Source organism: Vanellus vanellus (genome assembly GCF_965231255.1).
Source record: "Vanellus vanellus genome assembly, chromosome: 3".
Classification (NCBI taxonomy): domain Eukaryota; kingdom Metazoa; phylum Chordata; class Aves; order Charadriiformes; family Charadriidae; genus Vanellus; species Vanellus vanellus.
The window spans coordinates 120,744,606-120,760,882 of record NC_138907.1 but is presented as its reverse complement, the minus strand read 5'-3'; positions in this window follow the sequence as shown (position 1 = coordinate 120,760,882).

The following is a 16,277-nucleotide window of genomic DNA, read 5'->3' as shown; positions in this document are numbered from 1 at the left end:
TTCCCCATTTTCCCAATGGCAACAGAGTGAAAATCGTTTTAAAAACGGTCAGTGAGAAGGGCTAACTTTCCCAGGTATTTGTGATACTTTTCTTATGTCTCGTTGGCTGAATCTGGGCTACGAAACCTAATGGGGCATTAAGACGTGAGAACTGCCGGTCAGCATGTCCTTACCACAGCTTCCCTTGAGTGCAAGGGAACTCTGGGTGCAAAGTTTGGTTTTAAATCATGTTACCCAGACTGGTGCTGAAATGCTTAAAGACATAAGCTATTATCATCATCTAGACGTGGTCTCAGCTGCAGCTATTAATTCTGTTCAAGTCAGAAGTAACTTACGCTTGTTGCGACCTGATATTTTCTGAAATGTTTGAAATTAGCTTGATGATTAACAGAAATGCCTCATAACAGAAAAAAAAAAAAAAGTAGTTGCAGCTGGTCTGGAGAACATATTATGCCTCCATCCTTGTAAATTGTTCCTTTATGTCAATATTACAGCATTTTGGTGGAGACCTCTGTGGAATCTTTCACCACTGCTGCTTATGATTTACTTTTTTTACTTTCATGGAAATAGTGCTGTTCAAGGGCAGTCAATTTGGCATCATTTTATAAACAAGTGTTCTAAATGCAGAGAAAAGGGATAGGTCATTTTATACCAAATTTAGCTGCTCATTTAGGGAGATAAGAAAATGAAATAAGTGTTACAGCCATTAAAATCCTACCCTGTTGTCTCAATTGTTGGGGAAAAAAAAAGTACAAGAAAGCCATTGACTTTGCTGTTCTCTTTGGGAGAAGCACAGATGTGGAAGAACAATTTGTAACACCTAAGTGAGGCAGCTTATGAACTGTGTCTAACTTCGTTCAAAGCCCTCCAAAATATGGAGTACATTTCCATCCAATTCACATAATAACTCAGGCTCTGATTCAACATAGCTTTTAAAAATGCAAGTAGTTCCTCGTCTGTTTAAAATTATAGCTGTGGTATGCACTGTATTTCTCTGGGGTCTTATTTCAGATTTTACTTTCCTCATAATTTTTATATATATATTTATACAAACTACCAGCCTTATTTCAGCATGCTACAATCCTCTGTGTGGAAGTTTTGCTTTTTGAAAGATGTGATGGCAAAAGGCAATGACAGCACAAGATTTTTCTCGCCTTGCTCTACCAGCCGGATTCGTCCCTGGCTTGGAAGGGCTGCCACTCATTGCAAGAGACTAATTTGGTCTAATGTGGTTTCCCGGATTGTTGAATTTTACCCTGTTTACTGAGGTCGTGGATAATGTTAGCAAACAATGCCGTTTTTTTTTTTCATCGTGATTTTGAGAGCTGCATGTTTCCACTAGGAACAGAACAGTAAAATGCAATAGAGTGTTAAAAAAGCCAACTTTGTGCCTGTTTTTGTGTGGGGGCTTAACTTCAGAATCTCTGGTGGTCTCAAAGATGCTAAATATATGCACAACATTTTTAGTCTACTTTCTACTTCTGTTGTAGAAATTGTGAGTGATGTAAAGTATTATGAAGAAAGACTGTAAATCTGAAATTTCCCAAAGTGTCGGTACAACTCCCCCACTCACACTCAAACAGGGTTGACCACAATAAAATATAAAAAACCTGATTCTGCATAAAAAAAGAGTATCATCTCTGCAAATTTTAGAAAGAAAACAAAGGCAATTAGCCCCAGCCGTTGCCAGGTACAGGCTGGGCAATCATTGCCATGCTTTAGATCTGTGGCTTTCCCAGAGGTCTGAGATCCAAGAAGAATGCAAAGGATATAGTCAAGCCCATGGCAATATCACCATCTTTTTGGTACTTACGCACACAAAGAATTCAGGTTTCGAATTCTTCCATCCGTAAAACCAGACTATCAGTGCTTCACCCAAACAAGTGAGAAACCAGCGGGAAGCTGGTAGATCACTGCAGTCTACATTTCCTGCAGACAGGGCTGGGGAAGGATGTTTCACAGGGCTGATGCTATGGAAATCATCAGAGACCCACTGGAATGTGCGTGGAGGCAAAACCCTCTGTCTTTCACACAAACCCAAGCAGTCAAGCAGCACTGAACGATTTTTTTGTGGAAATAGAATATTATCCATTTATGAATTCCAGATGGGAAGGGACGGCTGTCATGCTGATGACATCATTCCCCTTGGCACTGGAGGATGGGAAGAAAAAACTGAGAGTCACGTGTAAAGTATGTCAACAGTGATGACAGCACTGGGCAAAAGAATGTAGGGATGTTGGACAAAATGATCTACGCAATGACTGAGACAAGTAAGGTCAAGTACACACTAAAGTGAAGCGGTAGCCACAGGACAGTAGTTTAGAAGTCAGTCTGCAAAATATTCTCTGTCATACTTTGTGTGCTAAATACAGAAACAAAACATCAGGAAGCATTTGGTTACTAGGAGATTTTATATAACAAGAAAATTATTTCTTATTTTTGAGGTTTTCAAAAAGCCAAAAGTAAGCCTTCTTATGCTTCTGTAAATTTTGACAACCTCATCAATCCTTTTTCAGATGACTTCCTAATTCCTTAACATCAAGTTATTTTCTTAGTGGTTTTGTTTATTTCTTTGCTTGTTTTGCTGTTGTTGGTTTTTTGTTTGTTTTTGAAAACCTGTTGAAGAAAAAAAAATCTTAGGACTAAAGAAAGGGAGACATTTTCACAGACACAAAGGGATTATGGAAACTTACTCCGTCTTAATAGTAAGAGGTAAAAGATTTAGACAAAGAATTTAATATGGGAATGGTATACTACACTAAAAATGAAATGGGATTTTATGTGTCATCCTTATCCAAAGCTAAAACATTTTGAAGATCATGGGCACGGTGGAATGTAGGAAAGATTAATATATCTTGCAGTTCAATTATGAGAACCTTAACAATGTTCTAATTACTGAGGAATTTCTCTGGATAGCAAAGAACTCTTGGATAACATGTCATTTCATAGTAGTATTTCAATGTCCAATTCCCAAAGACAAGACTGGTGCAAGTGATGATTCAAAGGAAACTGCATTTCTATTGAATAAGAAATGAAAGAAAGATAGGGAGAAGAGAAAACTTGGAGAAGATTACTTTGCTGAATGAATTTTGACTTTGTCACTAAACTTATATGAGTGGCAGACCTTTAGAGATAAAACAGTATATGAAGGTACCATCTGCAGGAACTGGGAGGTTGGCAGATGTCTCTAGTTGAGCTACAGGCATCAAAAGTGAGGCTGACAGCCCTAGATACTGAATTTTAAGGAATATTTCCCTCCTGCAGGCACAGACAAATGGTTTCTTGCAAATGCTGTATTGCAGGGAGGCACCTCAGAGTTTCAGGCAAATTCCTGAGTTTTGTTCTTTTCTCCCTTCTCAAATCTTCCTATTAGTCTTTGTTTAACTCTGTTACCGTTTTCTAAGTCTGGAATTGGCTGTGATTTCTTATGCTATTATCACGCTATTAGAGAAGCAGTCAGAAAGATGCTGTGACAGTTTTGCCTTTCATCTTCAGTTTATGGCCACTCTGAAGCACAAACAAGAATTTCTGTCTTTTTAAAAAACATTTCAAGGGATAAACACTGTGGCCATTATATACAAAACCCTGAAAAAAGGGCACCCATTTTCAGACACTTTCAAAGATAGATTACGGAAGACTTTCTTGGTAACCACAAGTAAGTATTGTAAGCAGCCTACAATATTATTTTAAAACAGAAGGTAGTACTTGCTTATGCCACATTAATCTGTAAAGTCTACCAGGACTCTTCTATCAAACACTTAATGAGAATTCCCTCAGCAAGAATACTTCCAGGTTGAAGATCATACCGTTTGTTACAAAGGCCCTGGTCTTAACCAGTCGACACCCTTATCTCACAGACTGTGTCAAACTGCTGTTAACGCTCCTTTTTCAGCTTGCCATTGACCATTCTGTACTATTCGTTACACAGGTCCGCTGTGCGGCTCTGCACTCAGGTTCTCACCCACCAATGCTTCTTGCTGTTCTCTTAAGCCTGCTAACAACATGGCAGCAGGCGATGAGATCTCATCTCAGGGCTATGAGGGATGGTTCCAGACACAACTATGCTGAACTGCTTTTAAAACTGTGTCAAGACAGTTGTACTGTTGGTACTGTTGGTGCCCCAGCTTACCTCACCATATAGATGCTGCCTTCTGGAAGTGAGTTATGTCAGGCTCTTACCAAGCCGTAGCACAGAAGACATGCTGACAAGCTGCAGTAGCGTCGCAAGTTGCTGATGACAAGTTGTTGTAATTAGTGGCATGATATGTAAATATACTGTCTGGTATATCTCTGCTGTTGCTACAGGACACATCTGGGACAGTACTGGAACATTCAAGAGGGAAGACGATGACTATAATCAGAAGAGGAATGATTCCTTCCTTCTTTAGGAATGATTCTTATACCAATATTGTGATCGTGTTATCTCTGTGTTTCACAGTTCTGGTATCTGTCTGACTCCTAAGACAGGTCTCTCCTCTGTTCCTTCCACATGTAATTGATGGGGTAGATGAGAGCATCTACCACTGTTTCTGGTGCTGTCCACCAATGAGATAACTGGCTGCTGCCATGATGGTCCTACTGTGATAACCTTGTTTCTCCTACATGTGCCCTTAGATGACTCAAGATCATCCAACCGACACTGCTTGTTTGTCTGGCTTGTCATTGATATGGAGGGCACTGCTGAGTGTTGGCTGTTTTGGACTTCACAATTTATTTGCAGGACAATGAGGGATTGAGATATCGCTTTTTAAGACCCTTTCCACAACACACTATCTAAGGTCAGACACCAATCACTTAGTCATATCCTGGGCCTGTGCTGGTAAGGAGACATCATATGTAAACGCTAAAACCTTCATCCCACTTTTCCCTACCCTTGCAGGTTCATGCTTTAGCTGCTGCTCCAGCCCAAGGACAAGGAATAGATCAACAAACTTCAGTGCCATTGAGATCAGCTTAAGGGTGAAGTAGGACTGTTCACCAGCTTCCACCGTCAACTCACACTTCCTCTTCTTCACGACTCTTTATATCCCAGAGTCAGATCCCAGTGCTTCAGCCTATATTCTCCTTACAATATCTCCTGTATATATCATAGAAACATAGAATGGTTTAGCTTGGAAGAGACCTTAAAGATCATCGAGTTCGAATCCCCCTGCTATGGGCAAGGACACCTCCCACTAGACCAGGTCGCTCAAAACCCCATACAACCTGTCCTTGAACACTTCCAGAGATGGGGCCTCCACAACTTTCCCGGGCAACTTGTTCCAGTGCCTCGTCACCCTCGTAGTGAAAAATTTCTTCCTAAAATCTAATTGAAATCTACCCTCTTCTAGTTTGAAGCCATTACCCTTCGTCCTATCACTACATGCCCTTGTAAAGAAAAAGTCCCTCTCCACCTTTCTTGTAGGTGCCCTTCAGATACTGAAAAGCTGCTATAAGGTGACCCTGGAACCTTCTCTTCTCCAGGCTGAACAGCCCCAACTCTCTCAGCCTGTCTTTATAGGAGAGGTGCTCCAGCCCTCTGATCATCTTTGTGGCCCTCCTCTGGACCCACTCCAACAGGTCCATGTCCTTCTCCTTTAAGACTCTGTTTTTTTCTAGGATGTAAAAGTTATGACAACTTGGTATTGTTACCCTGGCAGTCTACAGTGAAGGAAAAAAGGGACTGACAAAGCTATAGGACCTCCAAGTATACACTGAGCTCCAGAACCAGATGTACACTACTTAACACATAAATATTTTTCTGTTGCTGAGTGTGAAAACTATTTACTGATAGCACCTGCAGGCAAACTATGTTGAGTATTGAGGCAGGTTATTCAGGTTATGGGTAAGCTCTGAAATCTCGGCTATACGAAAGAGCACCCCAGAGACTGCCTGCTACATGAGGAGACTAATAACCAAGAGAGAGTTTGAACAGGAAGGGCAGCTGTTCTTAGAAGACCCAGTCCACGTTATTCGTAAATCACAGTTAAGAAAATATTGTCATACAGGACCTGCCTGTTTCCTGGGGCCATCTGGAATCCCTCAGAACCTGCTGAGATTAAACACAGCCCTTTTAGACAGTGGCTTGTGTCAGGTTTCTTGGAGTAATTGACAGAGAGTATAAATACAGTTCTGGTTTGGCTGTTAAAAGCATCCTGCCTAAGGCACTCCAGTGAGGGTGGGACTGGGGATCTGCCTATTCAGGCATCTGCCCTGCTTAGCTGGGTGATGGGTGTAGGCACACTGGGGAAAAGGCATTAGCTAATGTTCTTGTTGGGCTGGTGCCATGGCCATGGTCACCTGAAGTGTCGATTACCTTGCCATTGTCCTCTGTTGTGGTACCCTCAGAAGCAGAAGCTTACACATTTTTTTCCTTCCTTCTGTCTCTTTCCTTTTCCCCCACCTTCTGAGAGAGAAGGTGTTACCATCCCTTGGGTGATGACTTTTGAAAGACTTCATTTCTAGGGCAGGAGTGTTTTAATTCCTCCTTATCTGCCTCAGCTTGCTATTGCTGTCTTTCTTATAGGCCTCCTTCAGATCTTTATCCTGAAACTTGCACAGTTTTTGTAGTCTTCCTATAACTTGTCAGGCAGCAATCTACCTCTGTAGGTGTAGATTTTGGGAAATGCTGCAAATATTCCACTTGCATGCGATTTCTGCCTACAAAGATAAATACACAGGTGTCCTGTGGGGACCAGGTCTTTGCTAGACTGGTGCCATCATATTACAAATGTGAAAGGCGATCAAAGTATAGATGTGAAAGATCTTTGTTCTGTTTGTCTAATAGAAATTCTAAAGAGGATCTCCGTGAATGAGGGAAATTTGGCTCATGCTGCATGGCTGATTCACAACTCTTCAGATAGGGAAGCTTCTGGGTGACATCTCGGCTGAATGAGGGAACACTCTGGAGGGCACTGTCAGGGCTGGGTGCCTCAGAGATATTGTTCCTTGGTTGGAGAGAGCACTCCCCCTCATGCCACATTGACAGGCATTCCAAGGGAAATACAGCATGGACAACAAAAGATAAAACAAAGAAATGTAGCTTATATCAACTGATGATCCTCACAGAAAGCTTTTTCTCTGAGACTGCTTTGTGGCTACCATCAAGGTTGGCAGTAAGAGTTCCCTAGACACCTACAGACCTGAAAAGCAAGACCAGCTCTGGGTTTGCAGAAGCCTGATCAGGAGCCACATCATAAGAAGAAAAATAAAAATTACCAGCTGGTTAAAGTGAAATTATGCCCCTGTCTTGACTTGAGTTTCTTGTTCTTGATTCCCAGTTGCTATCAAGTCAATCCTAGAAGACTTTTCATCTTGTCCTTGGGCTGATGCAGACTTTGGTTTCTTTGGTCCTGACATTGTATCTGACTCAGACCACATCCTTTGCATTTTTCTCCATTTAGGTCTGTAACCCTTGCTGTGACTGAACAAACAGTATGTAGTGAAAGCAAAAGCCTTACAATTTAGACACCATTTTTCTATAGCAAAAGCCATATGGGTACTGGAGTTCAAATCTGTCAGGACCCAATGACCCTACAAAGCCACCTATTTCCCATTAGTCTTTCAGCAAGGCCCCCCTCCCCCCTCTGCTTAAAATGCATCTCAATTAAAATCTCCCATAAAACTTCAATTAAAAAAAACCAGCAACCTGTTGAGCATACCTGATAACTACTGCACCCTATATCTAGGTCTTTACAATTGAGTTGTACTGCACTCTGCAGATATACAGTGGCAGAGTATTATTTGCAAAATACATGATTTGCTGCCAGTGAATAGCTTTCTCTTTTAGAGTAATCAAAGTCAAACATATAAATATAGATCCAGGGGGTTCCACAAGTGCAGATCTGGTGAGATTCATGCAAAAAGTTAGATACAAAGAGGAAAAAAAGGATTCAAAGGTTCTAACATTAATTTTTTGAAAGACTTAATAATTTGAAGTAGCTCTTTTTCTGCTCTCGATTTACTGAAGTCACATTGTGGAAAGCAATGAAAATAAAGTCGTAGTTCTCTAAGCATTCTTCATATTTTGCTTTGAACTCATATCTCATGTTAATGCAACTTCCACAGGATCTACATCTCTGCATAACTTGCTTGCTAAAACAATGAATTCTCCTTGAGTACAAGATTTCATAGCATTTTCATGGTCAATTGCTTTTGGTATTATTAGAACAAAGATGTCTTAGTAGTGCAGGATGGTAGTAGTCACTGAAAAATGCACTGCTTTTCTTTGTCATCATGCTTTCTCTAGCCATTTTGACTAGATCTAAAGTGGAAAAAAAGCAGCTAAGTTATGTTCCAGTTCATTCTCTCAGTTTCTCCTCTTTTTGAGAAAGATGGGGAATAAATAAATAAGGAAGGGGAGTGGTGAAAGGTGGTGGTGAAAGGAAGCATTTGTAACATAGGGCATATAACACTGTAGGAAATTCATCCTTAGCAGTACAGTGTCCCTCAGAGATTGTGGATGGACTCAGCTGGGAATAAAGATTAGGACAAGGAACGATGCATGCTTTATAAGGTCTGTCTGGGAAAGTACTTTATTCTTGTGGCTAGCGTCTTTCTGGTAGCGAGCTCCAAAGTGCTCTGGTTTCTATGAAACTTGTATCAGACCACTATAGTGAGGCTGTGGTTTCACCACCCTGCCTGCACCACCCTGCATCACTTGCATGATGGATGCTATATGACATATTATAAAAAGTGAAAAGCTTTTAAAAACGTGTATTAGGTAGCATGGGCCAGGATGAGTTGGCTGGAGCTAGAAAAAAAAGATTTCTTGCCAGAAATATGTGATACAAAGGGGAGGAGTGTGAAACCCAGAAGTCTTTCAATAACAAAGAGGGCAGCCGCTCTAGACAAGCCATTGATTCTTCATTTGCTTTACACTAAATAAAGACTACGTAGACTAGCATATTAAGAGAAAGAGACAGAAGTTTATCTACAATCAGAGTCAGGGTTGCGATGAACACAGGATTCTGAGGTTCTGTATGTCAGCTGAGACACTCTAGTACTGTTATCTAGATATCGTGTTATTGAGAACGGGCTAGGATTTCTTTATATATATATGCACACAGTCAAGTTTTCGCACTTGCACTTTCTTGTTTCTGTCTTCTACTGCTACTACCCACAGATATTTACCTTAAACGTACATCTTTCGTCTGTTTCCCTGTGAAGCATGCCTAGCAGTGAAACATGTCAACCAAGGCCAAGGTGCCTTGCCCCCAAAAGGAGGATGAAGCCACCTTCCAAGCTCCAAAAGACAGACTAAGATGAGGTATTAGACTATACTTGAGGCTGGAGGTAGCAAGCATAGGTCTATGAACTAGAGGTGAGATGTTTCCTGTTTGAAGTCCAGATGTCCAGAAAGCCAACTCCAGCAGCCGCAAACTGCTGTACTTAGACCTTCCACCGTTTTTATATATTCGAACACATGGTAGTCCTTTGGTTATCAGCCTTTTATCATGTGTCTGTCCTGCATTCTGTCATTAGTTAATTACTTCATTTGAATGCTGAAGCATTTAGCACTCAAAGCTAGTCATTGTTGACTTCCTCTGTTCGGTTCGTACACCAGGCCATATAACTTTGAATTCTGTATTTGAACGTTTCTCAGCTAATTCTTTCTTCTCTGTGAGACGCATTTTCTCTGGCTGATATAATTCAGATCCCAGTGTCCCTTGCTGAGTAGCCTGCTTCGTCATATATGCAACTAAGCAGTTTTTCAGATTGTGTGAGTGTATCGTCTCACCTAGTTATTAGTTATAGCACATTTAGAACACGGTGAAGACAGCTAGACTCCTTGCTTTTCAAACCTGCATAGTATTACCTTGCCTGCACACAGGATATAGGCACCCAAATCTATTGAAAAGTGATGAGATTAAGAAGCATGACTTTTTTAGACTCTTTTGAAAATCCAGGCCATAACTGAGTCATAAGCTGTGTGTAACTGGGAGCGTCGCTTTCAGATGTAGCAACCTGAATTTTGTCAGCACTGTTATAAAAGTGGGCTTATCTTTGAGCTCTGATTAGCCGCACACAGAAGTTAATGAAAAGATTGACCTATTATGTTTATTATTATTATTTGAGTGCTTTTATTCCACACTGCATTGTTCTAACCGTCATATAAGCACACACAAAAGATAGATCCCTCCCCAGACAGCTTATAATGCCAGTAGCTTTGCCTGTGCAAATCTGAAAACATGTTACTTATGTATAAAGTTTACAAATGTAATTTTGTGCATTGAAATGATTAACAATTTCTGTAGGGCTACTGAGAAAACGTTTCAAAGCGATATCCAGGTCTCCCTATGAAAGAAACCTGAACCAAAACAGATTTGTATGCAGAGTGTTGGTAGGCCCATTGTTATAAATAATGCAGACTTCTTCAATATGAATATACTGTACATAGAAAGCTCATTTTCCTTGTGTGCTGCTCAGGCCAGTTATCACAAATGCATAAAATGTAAACATGATGTATTATAATTTGGCTAGGATGAACAGTGAGGATTTTATGTCCTATTAATTTTTTTAATGCAATATTTTTAGTGAAGTTGATTTAGCCAGCCTCCTATGATCCTTGTTAGGTTCCCGAGAGGTTGAAAATGAGTGGATGTCCAGAGTAACAGCACAAGTGTTTATATGATGCTGATGCCATGCTGTCTTTGAACCACAGATGGAACCAAATGATTAATTAGATCGTAAAAATTCCTCAGGAATCAAATTCTTAGGCTGGATCAGCTTGAACCGTATTAGTTATACCTGGAGCTAGATTTCAAAAGACCTCAATATTTAGAGTAGTTTCAGTGCTGGCTTCGCACTCATAATAATTTCTTAACTCTCAGCTTTTGGTATCGGCCAGAACACATACTCAATGCCCCGGTTTTGTGCAGGACTCTCTCCGCACTACTGGAATATGGATGCATTTTTGCCATCTGCTAGAGTAGTACCCTTATTCCCTGAATTTTATGCCTGTCAAAGGAAGTCAGGAGGGGCTGTATGGCTACACCAAGTGCACTAGTGCACAGTTAGGGGAAGGGAAGAGGATGCTTCACCTACTTTCTACTCAGTTCAAGAAAGATTCCTGCCTTCTTGAGCACCCCTAAGCATGGGACAATTTTGCACTATCCCAAAAACTTATGCTTGCTTTATAGACTTATTTAAGCCACCTAGTAGCTTTTGGAATGGCTTTCTCGTTCCATAATTGAAATACCAGATTTTGTCCTTTATTTGCACCCCTGTTGTACCTTCAGCTGAATGGGAGACAGATTTAGAGATTTAGAGAGCCAAATCCTACTTCCAGGTGATGGCTTTTCCTGAAGATGTGGAGAATTGCAGATGCATACCAGCAAGCGTGCTTATATCATGTGAATGATGTAAGAAAAGCACTCATGTAGGAAGCTTTACTAGATATAAATTTAGCATATGCTCCAAAGGGCAAGGGAACATTTTGTTTTTGGACACCAGGTAAATGTCTTTGGCTTTGTTCTCAGTTTCCATCTGTAAAATGTAAATGAAATCTTCTGTATTTGAGAGCGGTACTCTAAGAAGAAGAACTTTACGGTATGCAAACAGTATGCTACAGTGGTCACACAGTTAAAGCAGGAGATTGGAATGGGAATGGGAGGTTCCCTATTAATGATGCAGAGGGAGGTGACAGCAGGTTTTCAAGAGCTAGAGAAGAATTTGTGCCTAAAATGAAGGAAAGCTGCAAAAACTTCAACAGCTTTCAGGTGATGCTCACTAAATCTATGGTTGGACTTCTTTGATGTGATATGGACTGTGTAGCTGTTGATTCCTGATGTGAAGGTGCAGAACACTCCTGTTGCTCTGTAGCATCTTCCTACTTTGATGTCTGGCAAAACGAGATTGCCTCATTAGGACCTTAGGATGGAAACCTGCAATTTCTTCCATCTTCCCTTCGCTAGCAGGATTTCACCCTCTAACCAATGTATAGGTGCTTTGACTTATGATACAGTCTGGACAGCGTCTTCCTGCCCAGCAAAACTGCAAAGATTTGTAGATATTATGATATTGCTAAGAGCTGTTCAGTGCATTGTCACTTGCTACATCTCAGCTATTAGGCAAACCGAGGGACGAAGCTCAGGTATTTTCTCAGATATTGCCACTGATGCTAAATGTCCTATTATATTTACCTTATTCCAGCAGAGGTCCTATTTAAATCATTGTATATACATAGAGAAAAAGATATTGATATGAGAAAGCTGATAAGAACCTAGCTGTTGGGAAAAAAGTATTAAAATAATCACAAGCTGCGCGTTAATAGCTGAGCAGTATACATATATGGGTTTTTGTAGCTCTACTTCTATGTATTCACTAGAAGATTAACTGCTGTTAGCAGAAGAGCAGAATTTAATTGGTCTAATTGTGTAACACAGAATACCAAATCCTCTGTGTGCACTCTGCTGGAATTGAGACTACAGCTGCCATTGACTTGAACTGGGCCAGAATTTCAACTGTTATTCTTAATATTTCTTTTTTTTTTTTTTAATGGATATAAATTGGTCACTTCTGACATCAGTTGGCACAGAGGGTCTTTCTTGGTTAAAATGTAAATTTTAGTGAGTGGAATAATAATAGAAATAAGACCTTTGTCTCTTGAAATTAAAGTGCTTGTAAAGCTGAAGCTGCCAGCTTTGTATATTACAGCCTGAGGAGATAATATACTGAATCATTCATTTCCTTTTCCTATTCTTTTTGCTTTCTTCAAAAGCACGTTCTGTTTCAAGTAATTTCAGTCCAATAATGAATATAACACTGACTGACTCACCATCATACAAGATCTGCTTTGGGATATACTTTATCAGGCTTTGTTTCTGTGCCGTCAGAACATTGAGAAAAACAGGAAAAAGCAACATACCATGTAGTAATCTTATGCTTCTTGATGCTTTTAAATTATTTGGCCTTTGTTTAATGAGAAGCCCACCTGTGTTTCCCTAGATTACTCCGATTTTGTCTTCTGTGCCTCACTACCTGAAGAAAGCAGCTTTCTAATACTATGGCTGCACAAGAAGAAACAGTTAGATTTCTTGTTCAAACCATTCTTTTCGTGGTCACGGTCTGGCTTGGCTCCAATACTGTATTTTCATTAATGAACTGCATGATGGAGTAGAGGGTTTACTTGTTAAATTTTGAGATGTTGCTGTGTGGTTGTTATGTTACAGGACAGGCTTGCAAACAAAAATGGTACTGGAAAACTTGAACATAGTACTGAAAAACGGATCTCGTTGAATAAATGCAAAGTGCTGCACATATAGGAAAAATCAGTTGCACAAAACCTTGATGTATACTGCCTGGGATGAAGTGGTTCTTGGTAGCAGATCTGCATAAAATTAAAAAGGATTGATAAGTTAAAGTGCATTTTCAGATTATTTCATGTTCTGAAAAAGATGCGCAAGCTGACATGCAGTTTAGAAACAATGTGACATAATTCTTTGACTCTAGTCAATCCTATTGAACTTTAGACAAGAGTGTCGCATTTGAACACTGAAGTTCAAACAAGAGTTGGGCCAACTAGACACATCACTGGAGGGATTGGAAGCCTGCAGGCATGACCAAGGAAAAAGAAGGGATGAATATAGTGAGTTTTGTCTTAAGATGTGCAGATAGTGAAGACCCTAGTAACAGTTTTCATATACATAGAGATGCTTAAGAGAACAGACTGCATGTAGAGCCTAGGGAAATAGAATGGACTTAAATTTCAGGAAGGACAGTTCAAATTAGAAAGTAAGGCTTCCCACCAGAAAATTTCTTGGATTGGATTCTTCCATTTAAGAAATACAGTTTCATAAACTGGAAAACACTCAATAATGCTAAATGAAGATTATGGTAGCAGATCTCAAATTTGCATGAAACATTAATACTCCAAATTTTGTGAAGCTTTTGAAACTGAACCATTGCTGTTTAAAATTCTTATAAGCTTAGCAGACCTTTTTCATATCATCATAGAATCATAGAATTGTCTAGGTTGGAAGGGACCTTGAAGATCATCAAGTCCAACCATCAACCTAACACTGCCAAAACCACCACTAAACTGTGTCCCTCAGCGCCACGTATACCCATCTTTTAAATACCTCCAGGGATGGTGACTCCTCCACTTCACTGGGCAGTCTGTTCCAATGCTTGACAACCCTTTCTGTGAAGAACCTTTTGCTAATATCCATCCTAAACCTTCCCTGGCATAACTTGAGGCCATTTTGTCTTGTTCTATCGCTTGTTACTTGGGAGAAGAGACAGACACCCACCTCACTACAACCTCCTTTCAGGGAGCTGTAGAGTGTGATAAGGTCTCCCCTGAGCCTCCTTTTCTCCAGGATAAACAACCCCAGTTCCCTCAGCTGCTCCTCATAAGACTTGTGCTCCAAACCTCTCACCAGCTTTGTTGCCCTTCTCTGGAAACGCTCCAACACCTCAATGTCTTTCTTGCAGTGAGGGGCCCAAAACTCAACACACTACTCAAGGTGGGGCCTCACCAGTGCCGAGTACAGGAGGATGATCACTTCCCTAGTCCTGCTGGCCACACTATTCCTGACACAGGCCAGGATGCTGTTGGCCACCTGGGCAGACTGCTGGCTCATATTCAGCCTGCTGTACACCAGCACCCCCAGGTCCTTTTCCTGCCGGGCAGCTTTCCAGCCATTCCTCTCCAAGCCTGTTGCGCTGCATGGGGTTTTTATGACCGAATTGCAGGACCTGGCACTTGGCCTTGTCGAACCTCATACCATTGGCCTCAGCCCATTGTTTCAACCTGTCCATATCTGTCTCTCACCTTGTCATAGGAGATCAGATTTGTCAAGCAGAACCTGCCTTTCAAGAAGCCATGCTGACTGGGCCTGATCACCTGGTTGTCCTGCATGTGCTGTGTAATGACACTCAGGATGATCTGTTCCATAACCTTACCTCTGGCACTGAGGTCAGACTGACAGGCCTGTAGTTCCCTGGATCTTCCTTCCAGCCCTTCTTGTAGGTAGGCATCACATTTGCTAACCTCCAGTCAACTGGGACCTCCCCGGTTAGCCAGGACTGCTGATAAATGATGAAAAGTGTCTTGGTGAGCACCTCCATCAGTTCCTTCAGTATCCTTGGGTGGATCCCATCTGGCCGCATAGACTTGTGCGTGTCTAAGTGCTGGAGCAGCTCCCTCACCATTTCTCCATGGATTATGGGGGCTTCATTCTGCTCCCCATCCCTGTCTACTAGCTCAGGGGGCTGGGTCCTTGGGGAACAACTGATCTTACTGCTGAAGACTAAGGCAAAGGTGGCATTAAGTACCTCAACCTATTCCTCATCCTTGGTCACTATGTTTCTGCCCCTGTCTACTAAAGGATGGAGATTATCCTTTGTCCTCCTTTTATTGTTAATGTATTTATAGAAACTTTTTTTGTTGTCCTTAACTGCAGTAGCCAGGTTAAGTTCTAGTTTGGCTTTGGCCCTTCTATTTAAATAACTGTGACTTGATTCTCTAAGGGTCCCAGTGCTTAAGAGAAAACGGGCTTTAGACTGGGAAGCAAATGTTTTTTTGAGCCTTAACAGTAATTTTATTGAAACTGCCAATAAGGGAAGATAGTTGATACTGATTTATGTGAAATGAGATAGTGAAGGGCTTTCTGTGAAATTTTTGCAAACTGGAAACAGTGTATTTGAGTCAGTTGAAGCTGATCATAAATTGAATTTCAGCTTATTTGGCGCACAAAACCTACATTTTGACCTTGCAGGGGAGATTAAATCTCAGTCTCTTTAGAGGAGTGCTTGCTGAATTATAGAGAAAAGTATGTAAATTCAGTTAATAAATCTGGGGAACTTTCCCATAGGAATGGGTAAAAAAATATTAGGAGTGTACTAAACAGATCCTGTGAATGTTAAAGGGATCTGAATTGACTATGGATCTTTTAGGACACAAAACGATAATGTTGATTTTTAAGCAAATGCACCATCTGAGTGAAATCATATTATTCTGAATTAAAACGCACAGGGTTTTACAATGGTATTTATTTTGTTTTAGAAATTCAGCAGCTTCCTTGGCACATTATGATTAAACCTTTGCTTGGGGGAGAACCTGAAATATACCTGTGCTTATTCAGGACATTTATCAATTATGGGAGAACTATAAAAAACAATAATATAAAGCATACTGTAATATTTTGTTCTTTGTTTTCAATTTCATTTTGTAAAAGAATCAGTGGAATTCTTAACTTTTATTAAACCTCTAGGAGGTTTCCACAATGTGAAATTTGAAGAAGGAATTCATGTGGTTATGGGAGTTACATCAATGCAGATCTCAACATAAAGCC